The 20,453-nt window shown below is 34.6% G+C and overlaps 1 long non-coding RNA gene across 5 annotated transcripts; it reads right to left on the bottom strand.

Annotated features, from left to right (window-relative positions):
- Positions 1-17,784: 17,784 nt before the first annotated feature.
- LOC145001412 (uncharacterized) lies at positions 17,785-19,433 on the bottom strand. 5 transcript variants are annotated; one of them, XR_013661554.1, is made up of 4 exons: positions 19,218-19,433; positions 18,947-19,110; positions 18,306-18,445; positions 17,785-17,997 (listed from the first exon to the last, which is right to left on the bottom strand). It is a non-coding gene; the product is annotated as an uncharacterized LOC145001412 (long non-coding RNA). The 5 variants fall into 5 exon arrangements; XR_013661555.1 differs by having other exon boundaries at positions 19,258-19,433; XR_013661557.1 differs by having other exon boundaries at positions 17,785-18,124; positions 18,947-19,433.
- Positions 19,434-20,453: the final 1,020 nt, after the last annotated feature.

The following is a 20,453-nucleotide window of genomic DNA, read 5'->3' as shown; positions in this document are numbered from 1 at the left end:
TTGTATTAAAAACAATTAAAAGAACACATAAGTTATAAAATGAAGAGTCTTCATTTTAATGACTCATAAGTTAAGAATGTGAAAGGTTATGTAAAGTTACAAAACTTGGCCTCAAGTTTTGGAACGCGTAAAGTCACTTAATAATCTTTAGTTCCAACCCTTAGAATTTTAAAAGTTAAAATTCAACCCTTATACTTTATATTATAAGCTAATATATATATATATATATATATATATATATATATATATATATATATATATATATATATATATATATATAAAGATTAATTCGTCTTACTGCTAGTACGCCTCATTCACGAAGCCGGTCTATAAGGGGAGGGGGGTATAAGGTTGTTGCCTATAAAATGGCAGCTTAATGGGTGTCCACTCTCACCCACCGCTTCCTTGATCGGTGGAGGGTCGTTAGCCGAACGGGTAAGACAAGGACTTATAAATTCTCATTAAAAGTATGATGAATATTATAAAGTAACTAAATGTTTTAGTGAATTCCCAATCTTAGTTACTTTAGGAAAAATGTGAATAAGGTGCTAATCCATGAAATTACACTTTACACTTTGTTTAAGTCGTTGGTGGAGCATGTGTGGTTAACCAGCACACTAACTTGGGCTTAACAAGGTAGGTAAAGGGTGACTTAAGGTTTATCATAGTATCTGTGGAGCGTGTGTGGTTAACCAGCACATCGATTGAGTGATAAACATTAAGGGTACCGAGTGATTTGCATGGTTACTTCACACCTCGTTTTGTGATCCTCGGTATCCCAGTCACAAAACTTGGAGGGCACACTCGAGATTGAAACATGCCTCTGAAAAGTTCATTGAATCTCAAAAGAATCTAGGAATTTCTAAGATCCAAATTAAGAACTTAATATTTTAATATTTCATTTTTGGTGGAAATTGGTAAATCGTCATTCACCTACCTTTCAAATATGTTATTACTTAGATTACGGCATACCTCTTCTAAGTATAATATATTGTGATTGGGTGCTAGCCTTAATATTACATTTGGGTGTTTTATTAAGGACTATATCTATATCTAAACTAATCTATTCTTTCTTCTCACTCAAATGTCTTCAAACAATGCTGCTTCTGGCTCTAATCCTAATGGCTCCTTTACCCTTATGAACTTGTGTGGGAAAGTCACTTTTGATGGATCCAACTTCAATGAATGGATCAGAAACATCAGGATGATTACCCGCTACGAGGACAAATAATATGTCCTCGATAAGGAGCTTAAGGAGATTGATGAGACCACTGCAACTCCCCAGGAGATCATTGAATTTCGGGCACATGAAAGGGATGCTACTAAATTGGCATACATCATGTTGGCCACCATGAAAACAGAACTCCAAAAGTCCTATGAGGACTTCTACCCTTTTGAAATGCACCAAGATTTGATGGAAAGATACCATCAGAGTGCTCGTTAAGAGCGGTATGAAATAATCTGCTCCATGATAACAACCAGGATGAAGGCCGGAGACTCCGTCATGAGCCACATGCAGTGAATGCAAAGGTATGTGGATCATTTGCTAAAGCTTAATGTGAACTTCCATGAGGAGCTTGCAATAGATATCATTTTGCACTCCTTACCCTCGTGCTATGATCAATTCCGCATGACATACCACATGAATAAGGAAGAAGTCACACTTAGCAAACTTCAGGGACTCCTAAAGACCGCAGAAACAGGTCTTAAAGGTAAGTCAGTTGTTACCACTCCTACTCCTACTACAAACTCCGCCCCTGTCTTGGCAATCGGGAAAGGTAGAGGGAAGAAGAGGAAGAGCTCTTCGAAGGCTACCAAGGCTAGGACCCTTGATGGATCTTCTTCAAGTGGAACCAAGAAAGATTTCGTTAGTCCTTCTTCTGACCCAAAAGAGGCTGAATGCTTCTATTGCCATGAAAAGTCGCACTGGAAGCGGAACTACCCAAAGTACCAGCAAGATGTGAAGGATGGGAAAGTTAAACCCAACCATGCAGGTATTTACACTATCTTATCTAATAACTCACCCTATTCTAACTATTGGGTCCTTGATACTGGTTTCGATATTCATATCTGTTCTGATTTGTAGGGACTAAGAAGAAGTGAGAATGTGGAGCATGGAAGAATAAACTTAATCATGGGGAATAGGAAAGCTTTACTTGTCACCAAGATTGGAGTTTATACTTTATCGCTAAGTAGTGGGTTTAATTTAGATTTGAATAAATGTTGTTACTCGCCAGAAATGGCAAGAAATATTATTTCCTTTCATGCATTGTATAAACAAGGTTTCACCTTTTCATTTCATAACGAAGTTGGTTCGATTAATGCTTTCTTTAATAATGTTCTTTATTTTAAAGCATTACCTTATGATGGTGTGTGTGAAACTGTATATGTGATTGATAACTTAGGAAATAATGTATTATGTATTGATTCTGTTAATGATAATAACTTGGATAAAGCATCATTATGGCATTGTCGTCTTGGACATATAAGCAAGAAACGCATAGGCCAACTCCAGAAGGATGGAGTCCTAGAGTCATTTGACTTAAAGTCAGATGATAGTTGCGAATCATGCTTACTTGGAAAAATGACAAAGTCACCCTTCACAGGTTCTTGTGAAAGGGGTGAAGGTTTGTTGGATCTTGTACACACGGATGTGTGTGGACCCTTCAAACATGCCACAAGGGATGCTAATCGTTATTATTTGACTTTCACTGATGATTACAGTAGATATGGATATGTCTACTTAATCAAGCATAAGTCAGAGACTTTTGAAAGGTTTAAAGAGTTTAAATAGGAAGTCGAGAATCAATTGGGCAGGAATATTAAGATGCTTCGATCCGATCGAGGAGGTGAGTATCTTAGTTTAGAGTTCCTCGACTATCTTAGGGAATGTGGGATTGTCTCACAATTGACACCTCCCAGGACACTGCAGTTGAATGGTGTGGCTGAGAGGCGTAATCGAACCTTGTTGGATATGGTTGGTTCCATGATGAGTCGAGCTTCACTACCAATATCATTTTGGGGGTATTCCTTAGAGACTGCCGCCCATATCCTTAATCTCGTCCCTACAAAGAAAGTTGCCAAAACTCCTCATGAGATGTGGACTGGAAAAGTACCCAAACTAGACCACATCAAGATTTGGGGTTGTGAGGCTTTCGTGAGACGCGAGACTCATGATAAGCTCGAACCTCAAAGTGAGAGGTGTATTTTCATCGGCTATCCACATAAATCCTTTGGTTGCCTCTTCTACAAACCTAGTGAGAATGTGCTCTTTGTAGCTAGGAGGGCTTTCTTGAGAGAGAGAGATAGATAGAGAGAGAGAGAGAGAGAGAGAGAGAGAGAGTTCATAAGCCAAGGAAACAGTGGGAGGCAAGTTGACCTTGAAGAAATTCAAGAGTCAAGTGGTGAAGGAACTTTAAACCCTGGCACTCAACCTGAAGAGGAAACTCCTGTTGAGCCAATTGACAGGTCTGTACCTTTGAGGCGATCCACGAGAGTTAGGAATGCACCTGAGCATTACTATGGATTCCAATTACTGCGGAAGGTGATACACTTATCAGTGATGGGAAACTGATAGGTCTGGATGAACCTAACAGTTACGCGGAAGCCATGGCAGGCCCTGAGTCAGCCAAGTGGAAAGAGGCAATGGACAGCGAGATACAGTCCATGTATGGCAATCAAGTTTGGAACTTGGTTGACAATGTACCAGGTTGTAAGACAGTTGGGTGCAAGTGGATCTTTAAGAAGAAAACTGACATTGATGGCAATGTACACACTTATAAGGCACGACTGGTTGCAAAGGGCTTCTCTCAAACTCCGGGAGTTGATTATGATTAGACCTTTTCTACAGTAGCCAAGATTAATTCTATTAGGGTTATGTTAGCCATAGCTGCATTTCATGACTATGAAATATGGCAAATGGATGTCAAAACCGCTTTCCTTAATGGAAAGTTGGCTGAGGATTTTTACATGAGTCAGCCAGAGGGTTTTGTCAATACAGAGTACCCTAATAGAGTGTGTAAGCTTGAGAAATCCATTTATGGATTAAAGCAAGCACCTCACAGATGCAATCTTTGCTTTGATAAGAAAGTCAAAGAGTTTGGCTTTTCTAGGAGTGAAGATGAATCTTGTGTATATGTCAAAGCTAGTGGGAGTATAGTTAGTTTTTTGGTACTGTATGTGGATGACATACTACTCATAGGAAATGACATCCCAATTCTACAAGAGGTTAAGTCCTGGCTTGGGAAGTGTTTCTCTATGAAGGACCTAGGAGAAGCTGTCGATATTCTAAGGGTAAGGATCTTGAGAGACCGGAGTAAAAGACTAATTGGACTTAGTCAGAGTACCTACTTGGATAAGGTGCTGAAAAGGTTCAGCATGCAGGACTCTAAGAAAGAAGAGTTACCCATCCAGAGTAACGCCAGATTGAGTAAGACGCAAAGCCCGAGTACTGAGGCTGAGATATCAGAAATGAGTCGAGTACCTTATGCTTCGGCTGTAGGATTGATCATGTATGCTATGACGTGTACTCGACCTGATGTAGCTTTTGCTTTAAGCATGGTTAGAAGGTATCAGGGGAACCCTGGCAAGGCACACTGGACTGCGGTAAATAATATCCTCAAGTACCTACGGAGGACTAAGGACTGGGTCCTTACCCTCGGTGGGAGTGATGACTTGAGAGTTGTAGGGTATAGCGATGCTAGCTTTCAGACTGATAGGGATAATTTCCACTCTCAGTCTGGCTGGGTCTTTACCTTAAACGGAGGAGCAATTTCTTGGAAGAGTTCCAAGCAAGAAATAGTGGCTGATTCAACTTGTAAATCAGAGTATATAGCAGCAAGCGAGGCAGCAAAGGAGGTGATATGGCTGAAGAACTTCATTGGAGACCTTGGAGTTGTACCAGCTATAAAGGAGGCAATGGAAATTTTCTATGATAATGAAAGTGCAGTTGCCTTAGCCAAGGAACCAAGGGATCACGGGAGATCCAGACACATCAACAGAATATACCATTTCATCAGACATCGAATAGAAGAAGGACTACTCATGGCAAAGAGGGTATCATCGGATGAGAATCCAACAGATCCTCTCACGAAGGGACTGACTCGGGTTAAACATCTCCAACATGCTCGGAGCATAGGGCTGAAGGATGATATTAGTTTTAGTAGTTAGATAATTTGAAATTTGTAAAGTGTAATTGACATTAGATGATAAATAAAAGTTGTGTTTATTTATGAGTAAAGTGTTGTTATCTCTTTTCAATCGTTTACTATATTTCTTTTGCATGTTTTAACTTCCAGAATAATTATATTTGGTATATCATATTATTTCGAATCTCCACAGTCGGTCATATGTTGGAAGTAGGTATGAATCAAGACTGTCATGAGGTGGTTGCAGAGGTCTAAGTTGTTGGACATGGCTACAACACTCATGAGTGTTCATAAGTGCTGAGCATTAGAATCAACCCACGCTCACTGGAATCACTTCATGGAATTTATCTCGAGTGATCGTGAGACGGTAGCATCATATAAATCTTCAAACCTAGAGATATGATTTGTTGCCTATGAGTTGTTTATGCATTGATTGTACAAAAACACATTGGTAACTCGATGTTATAAAATGTAATTTTGTGTATAATTCAACAAGTAGTACAACAAACATATGAGTCGAAGTTTATCTATACCTTCTTGGATTAGAAGCTGATATCTGGGCCCCTCGATGATTTTGTTTTGACCTATGTACCAGGCCCGGTCAGAACTAATTTGATGTGTTCAATTAAGTTTTATGTCAAACAAATCGGAAATCGGGAAACAAACTGTTGGACAATAAGTAAGACATTATTCCATGTATTTGTCCGGTTGATATCTAGAATAGAGGATTATATGATCACTTATCTTAAATGGCATATCATCATCTTCTCAGTTCCAAGAGACCTTGAAAGAGCTACGATTGTTGATAGGTTCTTGAAGTCATACTTGCAGTTATAGTTATTAGACTTATCCAAGTGGGAGACTGTTGGATAAGGTGTCTAAGTCCATAACTATTTCTGGTATGTACTTGACCCGACCCGGCATGGTCCATTTGGGTTGCATGGTATCATGCATTTGGATTGACTAAATGCGAGATATAACACTTGTGGTTTATTAATATATTATAAGTTCTAGTATATTAATAGTATTATTTAATTAGTATTGATCAAGAATTAATTTGGAATTAATTAAGTGATCAAAAGATGACTAATTAAATATATGGGTTGATTATGTAATCATTCATAACTTGTATAGTGGGCTAAAAGGCTCTAGGGATTATCAAGTTGGGTTAAACCCATAGGATGTTCCATGGATGATCCATGGGAGTTACAAACCCATGAGTCATGGAAATGAATATTCATGACACATTAGGGTTTACATGGTGTAACCCTAGATGTGTCACACTATATAAGGAACATGTTATCTACCAAAATCGGCTACACTAAGAACATAAGAGGGCTAGGACGATTTTATAAGTGTGTGCATTCTCTCAAGAGTCATTCCAAAGGCATTTGGTGTTGTGTGAAGCATTTGAGGCATCACACTTGGGGTGCTAGGCTCACAAGGTTTTCAAGGAATCAAATCCACTACAAGGTATGTAATTCTAGCCATACTTTTAGGATAAAAGATCCTTATGTATGCTAGATAGGATTATGAACCTTGGAAATCATATTTTGCATGTATTTTAGACAAACAAAGATCTAAGGTTTATTAGGGTTGCTTGTACACTTAGGAAGCGTTAGAATGCTCAAACCCCATCAAGCTCATACTAGGCAAAGCTGATGACTTTATGAATCTAGAAGCCAAGGGGAGTCTAGATCTGAAGTTACAACTTTTGATCTTGGCATAAGCACGAGAAACCTTTCTCAAAAACTCATGCACAAGAGGGTTTAGGAGAAAATGAGCCAAGGAAAACGATCTAGTACCTTCAAGAGAGTGCTTGCTGATGCAGAACTTGAATCCCACGAGCTCTTGCTTCAACTAGCTTGTTTTCCCAAGTGATTCCTTCACCAAAATCCTTCCTCCAAGCTTAAACTCTCCAAAGAACACACACACACACACACACGAGTTAGGGTTAAAGAGAGATAAGATGCTGTGAAGGGGAGGCTGGGGGAGGCCAATAATCCTTTAAATAGGGCGTAATGCCCCGGAATTTAGGGTTTCATCTGCCAGCTCCTACTCTTGGAGTCTCTTCTTGGACTCAACGAGTAGGTCATTAAAACGCGTGGACCAACCCGCTACTACTCGACGAGTAGGGCGACCAACTCGTCGAGTTGACCCAAAGAACAAAAAGATTCAACATAAATCAATACCTGAGAATCGGGGCGTTACAGAAGGTATACCCAAGCTTGTTAAAAACTTTGTTGACAACACAAGGCTGGAGCAACAAGACAAAAAAAGAGTACATTCAGGAGCATAGAACACGGGGTGATTCCAACGTCAGGAAATGTCTTCGTAAGGTTGCATAAAGGCATTTCACAACAGCAGTGAAAGTATTATGTTCCTTGGGGGTTGCTCCGTACGGAGATGCTACCACAAAGGCATTGGAAGATAAGTATCCATACAAGCCACCACCATCTATTCCGAGTACCATATGTTCAGAATCATCCCTTGTGGTGGATATTGACAATGTCCTTGGGGGCATTAAATCATTCCCTAAAGGAACCTCGTGTGGGAGAGATGGGTTGAGAGCTCAACACATTTTAGATGCTCTTTGTGGAGAAGGTTCAGCTATAGCCAAAGACCTCCTATGTGCTATTACTTGTGTGGTGAATCTATGGCTAGGGGAAGATGCCCTTCGATTTTGGCAGAATTTGGTGCATCTGCTCCTCTTATACTGCTTTTAAAACCTGACAAGGGAATAAGACCTATTGCAGTAGGCACTATATGGAGAAGTTTGGTTTCCAAGCTGGCTATGAAAGGTGTTGGTAAAGAAATGGCCAAATATCTCAATGATTTTTAGTTCGGGGTCGGGGTTTCTGGTAGCGCTGAAGTCGTATTACATAGTGCCAATAGGGTGTTGAGTGGGCGCCACAATGACGGGTCTCTTTCCATGCTTACTGTGGACTTCCGCAATGCTTTTAACCTTGTTGACAGATCTACATTACTTCATGAGGTCAGATTGAGGCGCCCTTCTATATATTTGTGGGTAGAATTCCTATATGGTCAAGAAACAATGTTGTATATAAGAGACACACATATTTGGTCTTCTACTGGAGCTCAACAAGGAGACCCCTTGGGACCACTTCTATTTTCCCTTTTGTTGCACCCGCTCTTGCATAATATTTGAGACAATTGCAATCTTCTTCTCCATGCATGGTACCTTGATGATGACACACTTATTGGAGACTCTGAGGAGGTGGCCAAAGCGTTAGACATTATTAAGGTTACGAGCCCAAAATTGGGTCTTCAATTGAATATCAAGAAAACCGAGATCTTTTGGCCCTCGTGTGATGGTAGGAAGCTGCGTGAGGGGTTATTTTTGGTTCGTATAGGGAGGTCACAATTGGGGATGAAACTTCTTGGGGGAGCTGTTAGTAGAGATGCTAATTTCATTAGTAGCTTAGCCATAAAAAGAGCTGAAAACACAGTGAATTTGATGTGGCATCTTCCACAATTGTCTAAGTCGCTCTGGCACTCCCTTGTCAGCCTTCCTGGGGACTCCCTTGCCAGCCTTGCTAGGGAATCTCATGTCAGCCCGGCCTGACGCTCCCTTGCCTGGCACCCCCTTGCCGACCTTTTCCTGGTGCGTGCCCATCAGCCATGCCTGGGGTGCGCCCGCCAGCCCCGCCCGACACCTCCAGGCGGCCTGACCCAACTCCTTGCTAGTTAGGTCTGAATTGGGCTAGACCAAGTCCTGACCTGATTCCCCTTAACCTAATTTCCCCCTATAAATAGAATAGTGCCTCCTTCATGAGAGGGGGACTTTTCCCTTTGGCTCAGCCACCACACTATACTTCGGTCGGGTGGCTCAACCGCTACCCATTGCTGTCAGCCACCATACACCACCACTAACACCAAGATAGTCCTATCCAACTAAGGAGAACCATCTTAGATCTATCAGCTGATCTAACTTGATCACCAGAGTCCGCTCTCGGGGCACAGTCATTGGGGAGGCTTTAATGACTTTGCTCTGTGATGTCTAGATCTCCGTCACAACAGATATTAAGAAGTGGCGTTCCAGATCTATGTCACATCATTTGGCACCATCTCGGATCCGAGCAAGTAGAAAAAGTATCAGTTGGTTTCAAGCTCGTTTTTCTCTCAGATATGTTCAGATCTATTGCATTTCACATTAGGTTTTCTTAGATCTGTACATTTCTACCCATCATTTGTTCAGATCTTCTTGTTTCTTGCCAAGATCTTTCCAAATTTGATTCACAATCTTTCAGATCTGTAGATCTACTTTCATTTTTCGTTTAGATCTATGGATCTACATTATTTTCTTCACTCAAATATCCCCAAAGTAAGAATCTTCTTAGATTCGTTTTTGTTTATATCTTGGGGTTTTGTTGAGCAAGTTTAGAAGAAAATAAGTTTTATGAGTTTTTACTCATATTTTTTTAGTTCATAAGATCACAGAAAAATGATTGTGGGCATAGCTGGGATGTTTGTACATTTCAAAAAAAAAAAATCGAGTTCTTATCCCACCTTTATTCATATTTTTGGCATTTCCTTTAAAAGCTTAGAAAAGGAAAAGGAAAATCTTCTCAGATCTGTTTCTTGTTCATATTCTGAGGATTTGTTGAGCAAGTGGGGAGAAAAGAAGTTTTTAAGAGTTTTTATCTCATTTTCAGGTTATATATTACCAAAAATCGTTTTTAGCTATGATTTTTTTGTGTACAATCCCATCCATCCAACAACAATTGTATACACAACTGTGTAGCTTGTACATTATATAAAACTCTTCAGAAAAAAAAAGAAAAGAGGTTCTTTTAGAAATAAATAATGTTTTGTGAATTCAAGACATGAACAACTAATGAGAAATACCAAAAAGATATCCTTTTAGACCATGAGGGCCTCTTTCTTGACTGAAAATAGTTTTTTAATAAATACTTTTAGAAATAATAACTTCTAGTGGAATCAATAGATGATCATATTAAGAGTTTGTTATAGACCGTAAATCATAGAAATTATCATGGGAGTGTTTGACAAAAGTAGCTGTTAGCTGGAAGTGGTTAGCGGGTAGCATGTAGCGAGTAGCTGGTAGCAGGAAGTTGTAGGTTTTATTTGTTATATGAGTGTTTGGTAAAAGTAGCTGGAAGCTTTTGAAATATATAAAATTACATAAAAAGACAATTGATTAAAAATAAACAAATATATAAATACATTTTTAAGGGTAATTATGGAAATTAATTTCAAAAGCTCAGTAGCGTTTTGTTAAATGCCACATGAAGTAGCTTTTAGATTTGGAGCATTTTGTTTAAACTAAAAGCTAAACACTCGTACTGTCAAACAAAGTTTTTTGTTTAAATTAAAGCGTTTTGTCAAAAGCTAAAAACTAGAAGCTCTCAAAAGCTTCCAAAAGCTCTGTGCCAAACACGTTTCAAAACCGAAAATAACCCTATGGTTTAGTAGGAAAAAAATACTTCAAACTATTAATGGCAACATGTATTATCAAATTATGTATTGGTTATTTGTATCATTTATTGTCCATTAAAAGAGTTCAAAAAATATAGCTTAACACATAATATAATTTAATAAATGGCAATTCTCACATATTTTATAAAACAAAAAATAGATAACAACAAAAATTCCAATAAAGAGTAGTTAGTTCATTCTACATAAATTAAATCCAAGGTTTTTTTTTTTTTTTTATAGATTTGCAAGTCAAACACAAAATCGCAAAAAATTCAATATTATTCTTTGTCCATCAAACACAATAAATCCAAATTCTTTCGGATTCAAATATCTTTTCAGACTAAAAATTCAGAACTAATTGAACCAAAAGGTCCCATAAATATTTTCTTTGCAAAAGAAAATTTCCGAACCCTTATCAAGTTCAAATTGCAATTCGATTCTTAGACCGGTTTATAATAGTACTTGAGCTCAAGTCTTTTGATGTTGTCAGTTTCACTTGTCCTAAACGAAAGTCGGTGATGTGCAGTCAAGTAAAACTGTAAAAGTCAGTTGCAATCTGTTAAAAATTTCAACCGAATTCAAGATAAGTAAACCCTAAAGTCTTTAGGCATTAGATGCGCTTGCCCTATTGGAAGTCGTTGACTTAAATGCGTAAATTCGCGCTATAAATAATTTTTGGAACGAAGCATCAGTTTCTTCACAACCCAAACCCAAAGCAAAAGCCTTTGATTTTCAAAAACTTTCATCAGAGCTGATGCCTTCCACCATGGATAATCCGGTCGACGAAGAAGCTATGGACCCACATGCAGAAGCCAACCATATCACATTCAATTTCGTGATTGTGTTTTTGTTCAGATGTATCAACCATATCGTTACTCACCTGAAACCTCCGGCTAGTATCTGGATTAACTATTAGTCTATTACCGGCGAACATTGGGGGAAGAAGCTGTTATCATGCCTCCACCCCCATTTAGCTTTATTATCACCAGTTTATGTGTTTTTGCAGAAATCAAATCCCAGGGATCTCAATTTCCTTTCCAAACTCACCCTCACTCCATGAATGTAGTCGTTACTACTCTACTCTTCTCTGGTTTGGCGTCTGCAGCAGAAAATTTCATGTATGCTACATGTATTGGTCCAACTTCAGTGTATACCATTATTGCTCGATTGGGAAGGATAAGTTGTTTGTGCATTTTGGTGGCATCGTTGGCATCTTTGTTCTATTTTTGATTGATATTTTTTAGGGACTGAATTTTTTAAAAGTGTCTCAATTATTAGGATACTAGGTGTAAGATCCGTGTATTACACGGGTTTATTAAAAATACAAATTTAATATCAATATTTAAACATTAAATTTAATATCAATATCAATTTTAGAGCTCTCATTAATTATGACATTTATTTCATTATAAATATATCAATTCTTTTTCAAGGAAGCATTTATTTCTCTCAATATTATAACCGAAATAAGTTATGATATGTGAACAAATCAGAAAATTACATGTGGAAATAAATAAATTCTAAAAATCTATTAAAATGTCATGTGTCCAAATCAATGAGGACATGACATGTGGCAGAAAATGAGTTTTATTTATTAGTATAGATTTTTAATAGGGTCAGAATTTTTAAAATTAGAATTTTATACGTGTTGTGGTTAGAACCTTTGAATTATTATATTGATTGAATGATAAAAGTTACCATTGTATTATTTGTTATAAAATAAGTGACACAACTTCTTAAGTAATTATAAAAACAATATAAATATTATAAAAATCCAAATGAAAATATAATAACTAATTAATAACGATATCATAATCATAAACTTGTCTCCTAGGCATCTGCTAATAACTTCCACAGCTAGAAAGGAAAAATTGAAATAAAGATTAACGTACTTTTACTTTATTTCTAATTTGTTCATCCAACTTCGAAAACAATTATAAAATCTAGAGTAAATTACTGAAATCGTCCATGTGGTTTGGTCAAAATTACACGTTTGGTCCCTAACCTTTTTTTGCACTCGGATCATCCCTATGGTTTGATTTTGTTGCGTTTTTCGTCCCTGTGGTTTGATTTTGTTGCATTTTTCGTCCCTTACATGCATAAAGTTAGGGACCAAACATGCAATTTTTACCAAACCATAGGGACGAAAAACACAACAAAATCAAACCACAGGGATGATCCGAGTGCAAAAACAAAAGTTAGGGACCAAACGTGCAATTTTGACCAAATCATAGGGACGATTTCAGTAATTTACTCTAAAATCTATCCAAAACGTTCCAATAAACCATTCGGGTGTGAGATCTTCATTTGCTTAATTTGTTTGTTAAAATATTTTAAAAAGTTGTCGCATGTCATGTAACATGGATGAACTAGGGCATGTTTTAAGGGTAGGATGTTGGAATGATTTATTTGTTACTAAATAGATTATGGTTTTAATTGTATATTTAGTAGGTTGATTGGCACTGTTTTGAAACTCGGTTCAAACGATCGTTTCTATGTCAACTTTTAGATCAAATTAAACCAGACGGTTTCTTTATAAACTGGGTTGAACCATTGTCATACAACCGATAAAAACATGTTTCAATCAGTTTATTTTACTCGAATAGTTAGGTTTCACATAGACCATTAAAAACAACTCATTTCCAAAACAAATTGAACAACTGAATCCATCAGCTTATCATGAGTGTATACAACCGCGAACGTCGACGATGCACTCTACTACCCAGGGTTGAACTAGGAATCGGCCAGTATAATGGTTCAACTAAAAAAAGATTTTTAAAACATTGATGATTAGTCGAGGCATGAGTAAAAATGGGAAGTTCATTGTTGGTTCATAGTTTTGTTCTTGAGTTGTGAATTATTTTGCTATCAGAAGGTCTAATCGGAGGGACCACAATTAAATATTAAAGATTTATATTTATTTGTTTATTAGATGTAAGACTCCTATACTATACGAAACGATTAAAAAAGTTAAATATGAATATGTAAACATTAAACATTTTTAAAGTAAAATTTTTAAAATAAATACAAACAATATGATGAATCTGTAAATAATCAATATATACCAATATATATATATATATATATATATATATATATATATATATATATATATATATATATATTTTTGTCTATTTTAAATAAATGTGTCGAATCCTTGATGACGATTTTGTATATGAAATGTTTTCAAAGTCAACCAAAGTAAATCAGGCAATGTGATGAAGAATGAAATAAATATGAAGTCACACACACAAATATATATATATATATATATATATATATATATATATATATATATATATATATATATATATATATATATATATCAATTGTTAATTGTAAGTGACACAACTTCTTAAGTAATTATAAAAACAATATAAATATTATAAATATCCAAATGAAAAATATAATAACTAATTAATGACGATATCATAATCATAAACTTGTCTCCTAGGCATCTGCTAGTAGCTTCCACACCTAGAAAGGACAAACTGAAATAAAGATTAACGTACTTTTACTTTATTTCCAATTTGGTCATCCAACTTGGAAAACAATTATAAAATCTAGAGTAAATTTCTGAAATCATCCCTGTGGTTTGGTAAAAATTACACCTTTGGTTCCTAACTTTTTTTTTTGCACTCGGATCATCCCTATGGTTTGATTTTGTTGCGTTTTTCGTCCCGGTGGTTTGATTTTGTTGCATTTTTCGTCCCTTACATGCATAAAGTTAGGGACCAAACATGCAATTTTTACCAAACCATAGGGACGAAAAACAAAACAAAATCAAACCACATGGACGATCCGAGTGCAAAAAAGAAAAATTAGGGACCAAACGTGCAATTTTGACCAAATCATAGGGACGATTTCAGTAATTTACTCTAAAATCTATCTAAAACGTTCCAACAAACCATTCGGGTGTGAGATCTTCATTTGCTCTAATAAGCTGGTGAAAATCAGACTCCATCATAAACATGTTTAAAAACTATCATTGATCTTCTTAATTGCAACCCCAGTCTCATGTGTGCTTATCATTTGAAGAAACTACAACACCATAACTGCCTCTATGTATTTGATGAGGACCTCTCTTTCATGCTAAGTATAAAAACAAGTATTTGGTTTTGGTTAATATGCTTAATAGTTCCAAATACAGTTAAGAGATAAGAAAGCACATAGAAGAAGGAAATAATGTTTCTTTTCATATCTCCGAAGTTGAAAATGTTATTATTTACAGAACATCGGGTTTGTTTTAACAATAGATCAGCAACCCATCCAAGCTATGCTACACTCCAAGATAGAGATAGAACTCCTGATCCTATTACTGCAGTTTATTGTATATGCAAGAGCTTCTCATACATTCCCTTCATCAACATTCAACAACAAAAACTGAGTGAATATCAGATTTCAGGTTTCGATAGCAACATAATCACAAGCTATGCTGCACACCCCCGTTCCATAATGACACACTGTAATCATCCCTACAACCATGAAAGTATAAATTTGAACATTATCTGATGTTTCTTGAACACACATATACTTATGTTGCTTTGTAGTTGTCTTTTCTGTTTATGCTCCTTTGTCACAAAGTTTACTAAGCCTGATCATTGCTTACATTCTTTTTTTTTTTTGTCTTTTTCTTCATATCTTCTATAACTTTTTTTTTCTTCCTTTCGTTGTAGTTCAAAAGCATTGGGTAGCAGGAATTTGGAAATTGACATCAGCGTGACATGCGTCCATTTCTCTATAGATTGTCTTGGGGGGCATTTGGAAAGGACGATTGCCGATTGGATTTCTATCAATCAAATCCGTGCAACAATCTGATTTGTATTCGAAACATAACCCAATATACCTCACCATTGCCATTATCATTGAGCTTTTGTAGCAGAGCAATCATATTTTTTGCAAACTCCAGTCTTACATGCCATTAAGATATAGATGTGTTCTTCAAGGTGGTTTCCTAGGATCTATGTTGAAATAGTTCATCATGAAATTGGTTAAATTGGATCTAATTGGCTGATTTGGGATGTGTTTAGTTTGTGGGTTTGAACCAAATCGAGCCTTCCATATTGATTTAGTTTGGAATTTTCATCGATGAAAAAAAAGGAATTTTATTTTATTTTATTCATTTTCGATATATATCTTGTATTTGATTAATTAGTTTATAAAAATATTTTAAAAAATTGTCGTAAGTCATGTAACATGGATGAACTAGGGCATGTTTTAAGGGTAGGATGTTGGAATGATTTATTTGTTCTAAATAGACTATGGTTTTAATTGTATATTTAGAAGGTTGATTTGGTATGAAGGATTATTGACACTTTTTTGAAAACCGGTTCAAACGACCATTTCTATGTCAATTTTTAGATCAAATTAAACCGAACGGTTTCTTTATAAACTGGGTTGAACCATTGTCATACAACCGATAAAAACATGTTTCAATTAGTTTATTTTACTCGAATAGTTGGGTTTCACGTAAACCATTAAAAACAACTCATTTCCAAAACAAATTGAACAACTGAATCCATCAGGTTATCTTGAGTGTATACAACAGCGAAGGCCGAGGATGCACTCCACTGCCCACGGTTGAACAAGGAATCAGCTACTATAATGGTTCAACTAAAAAAAATGATTTTTAAAACATTGATGATTAGTCGAGGCATGGGTAAAAATGTGAAGTTCATTGTTGGTTTTAAGTTTTGTTCTTAAGTTGTGAATTATTGTGCTATGAAAGGTCTAATCGGAGGGACCACAATTAAATATTAAAGATTTGTGTTTATTTGTTTATTAGGTGTAAGACTCATATACTATATGAGTCGATTAAAATAAGTTAAATATGAATATGTAAGCATTAAACATCTTTAAAGTAAAAAATTTTAAAATAAATACAAACAATGTGATGAATCTGTAAGTAATCAATATATACAAATATAATTTTTTTTTGTCTATTTTAAATAAATGAGTCAAATCGTTGATGACGATTTTGTATAGGACACGCTTTTAAAGTCAACCAAAATAATTATGGCAATGTGATGAAGAATGAAATAAATATGAAGTCACACACACACACACACACACACACACACACACACACACACACATATATATATATATATATATATATATATATATATATATATATATATATATATATATATATATATATATATATATGGGGATAGGGAATATACATTACAGCCCCACCTAAGCTTAGGTACTAAACCTCTAAAATATGTCGCTTTAACATGCTAAATATACCCAGTTTGGTTTCACTTGGTAAATATATCATTCTCCATAACATTTCTTTCTTTCATTATCGTTTTATCATCTCCATTTTCTTTCCTCAATTATCGTTTATTACTTCATCCAAGTGAACATTACTAAACCCTAAACCTAAACCTAAACCCTAAATTTAAACCCTAAACCCTAAATCTAAACCTTAAACCCTAAACCATAAACCCTAACCCTAAACCCTAAACCCTAAACCTTAACCCTAAACCCTAAACCCTAAACATAAACCTAAACCTAAACCCTAAACCCTAAACTCTATACCCTAAATCCTATTGTATCGATCTTGAATTTACATCTTGAAGTATTAATCGTGAATCCATTAACCGTAATCTTTATATAGTAAAACAATGTATTTTCAAGAGGTTTAGTACCTAAGCTTAGGTGGGGTTGTAATGTATATTCTCTTTTCCAGATATATATATATATATATATATATATATATATATATATATATATATATATATATATATATATATATATATATATATATATATATATATATATAGGATTAGGTTATTCTATTCAAAGTAATTATTGTGTTATTGTATGCATAAATGTGGACCAATCAATTTTACTTATTTTAAGAAAGTGAATAATACATATTATTAAATTAAAGATAATTAGAAAATACCATCTAATTTCATTTTAAGGGTATTTTAGTCAATTAACATAAATTTAAAAAAGGAAAATTGCATATTTTAAGGGATAATAGATTCTATTAATTTTAAAAATCTGATTGTAGTGATAATAATTCTCGGATATTCTGACAGAATATATTTATCAAAAATAAAAATATTCTTGAACTATAAAATAATAAAAATATTTTTTGAACCTATTTCTTGATCATAACTTTAAAAACTTCTTGGAGAATAACAAATCCTTGAACCATCAATTGAATAATAAAAACAAAAATTACATTAATTCTTATAGAATATGGGTAACAATTGCTAAAAATTACATTTATTGTTAAAGAATAAAACTAAAAGAACTTTCAAATAGGGAAAAAACATCAAAATCTAACAAAGACACTAATACATTCTAAAAAAATAATGTTGCTAAGAATCACTCTCAATTTCATGGTCCATTCTTCAAGCATCAGCTGCTTCTGTGGAAACAAATCCAATGCATAAACCAGTGATAAAATATTCATATTCCATTCCAACAGAATTGGAATTCGTGATTCCATTCTGATAGAATTGGAATTCAAGATTCAGTATACGGTATGCATTCTGCTGGAAAAATATCCAAAGTAAAAAATAATTTAATGAGAATGATATTACATCTCTCACATCAACAAGTCTATAAATTCCATCTGCAAATATTTCTTTTCCTACATATTATAAAGATTTGAGCCTGCATTGAATTAATTATACAAATTCGATGAATTGATTTTTAGTTGTAGTAGAAAATTACCGGTTACAATCAATCCCATAACCCACTCAGAAGTAGTGTTGAGAGTTGGATGTAAGAGAGGACCAATGACAAACCCAGGATTTATAACCACCAATCTGATGAAACCGAAAGCAATGCAGAAGGCTTTTGTTATTGAGTACCTGTCATCAATGAAAACAAGATTGACATATGGTGATTTGATTGTTAAGGCTTAACAAAAAAGATTGGAATGTTAGGTAACATGGTTAGCTTTTTAAGAAGAAGGTCATTTGTATATGCATAATATTGGTGTATTGTACATATTCAGCAACTTGCTTGAGATGTAAAATATATTTTATCAAGTACAATTGAGTAATTAGATCAGTATTATCAACAGTAACAAAATTATTTAACTGGTGGATTTGAAGAATGATGGTTAATTGCTTAGTAATTAACAGCACAGACATCCTGATTGCTAACCCTAGATTATGTTGCAAATCAACAGTCCAATTCATCTTGCTGTCAATTGGCATGTGTTGTTGGGTTGTTGATCCCTAAATTCATATGATCCTATTTGATCTAATATCTAAATCTAAAGTAACTAAATCAGTTGATCGATGAGTTAATATTGCAATTGAAATAAGGAATTAGAAAATCGAATTTAGAGTAGAAACAGTAATTACCAACTTACACTCGGGAAGACGACAAAAAAAGGGCAGAACTCATCGAAGCTCCGAGAGGGAAGAGTAGGGCCATCGGAAAGGTCTTGGAATTCCGAGAGGAAAGATCATCACACGACCATTCACTTGGACAACCAGTCCATCCAACGCCACAATACTTCCCGTATCTAATCCCAATCGCCGATTGCAATTTCAATCAACATACCCCAAACCAAATCAATTAAATCAAATAACTTCTAAAAATGTTGGGGAAAAAAATCAGATAGAGCATTACAGTTACAGTTTTCTGCCACGCATCGCTAGCTGCATCTCACCTTATATTTCATTTATTTTCGATTTTCATGTAAATCAACACCACGTTGAGATCTTCTTCTTCGCCGGACATCCATCGCACCTCGCCACCGGAGATCCCCCTTCCCTCGGTCTATAACTGCGATAGTGGCTCATCCTTTGGAGAACTGGAACGGTTTAATGAGGGGATCAATTTAGGGTTTTCAGAAATTGGTTTTTATATAAAGTGGGGAATTTAATAAAAGTGAATACCATGATTATAAGAATTATTTTTGAAACTTATTAAACAAATTACAAAATTACCCTTATTTATTTATTTATTTATTTAATTTTGATTGACCCACATTTATACATACGATAACATAGTACTTAGTTTAAACAAATAAACCTAGCTCTCTCTCTCTCTCTCTATATATATATATATATATATATATATATATATATATATATATATATATATATATATATATAGAGAGAGAGAGAGAGGGGTTGATTTGAGACTATGTGAATTTTGTGAGAGATGCATGATTCTAACCACATATCTTGGAGATAAAAAAAAATCTAAAATGAAAATAAAAGAAAAAAAATATGAAAACTCTTTTTTTAATATTATTTTCAACATTTAATTTACCCAAAAAAAATATTAAAACAATTACCGTTTTTTGAAATATATGTGAAATGTTACATTGTAAATATTCAAATAGAATTTTTAAAATGTTAGAATATTTTACTATTCTAGTAGAAATGTTAGATATGTTAAAGTATTCTAATATTCTACTAGAATTGTTAGAGTTGCTAAAATATTCTAATATTTTATTAGAATTGTTTAAATACTTATAGTCTAATATTCTAGTAGAATATTTGAATACTTTAACAATTTCGTTTTAATATTTATACTGTAATATTCTATTAAAATATTTCACATATATTACAATAATTTTTTATTGGTTTTTTATAATCTAAACAAAACTTCTCATTTATTTTTCATTTTAAAAATATTTTTGATCTCCAAAACGAGTGGCTATGATTGCTTCCTCATGGGTCACAAAATATTTGTGGTCTCACCTAAGCTTATATATATATATATATATATATATATATATATATATATATATATATATATATATATATATATATATATATATATATATATATATATATATATATATAGATCCGGTAAGAAATTTTTTTTGGTAGAAAGGTAAAAAGTTTTTTTTGT

The sequence above is a fragment of the Lactuca saligna genome, chromosome 6, assembly GCF_052625555.1.
Source record: "Lactuca saligna cultivar CGN05327 chromosome 6, ASM5262555v1, whole genome shotgun sequence".
NCBI lineage: Eukaryota > Viridiplantae > Streptophyta > Magnoliopsida > Asterales > Asteraceae > Lactuca > Lactuca saligna.
Note: the sequence above shows the minus strand (reverse complement) of the source record. Positions and strands in the feature narration are given on the sequence as shown.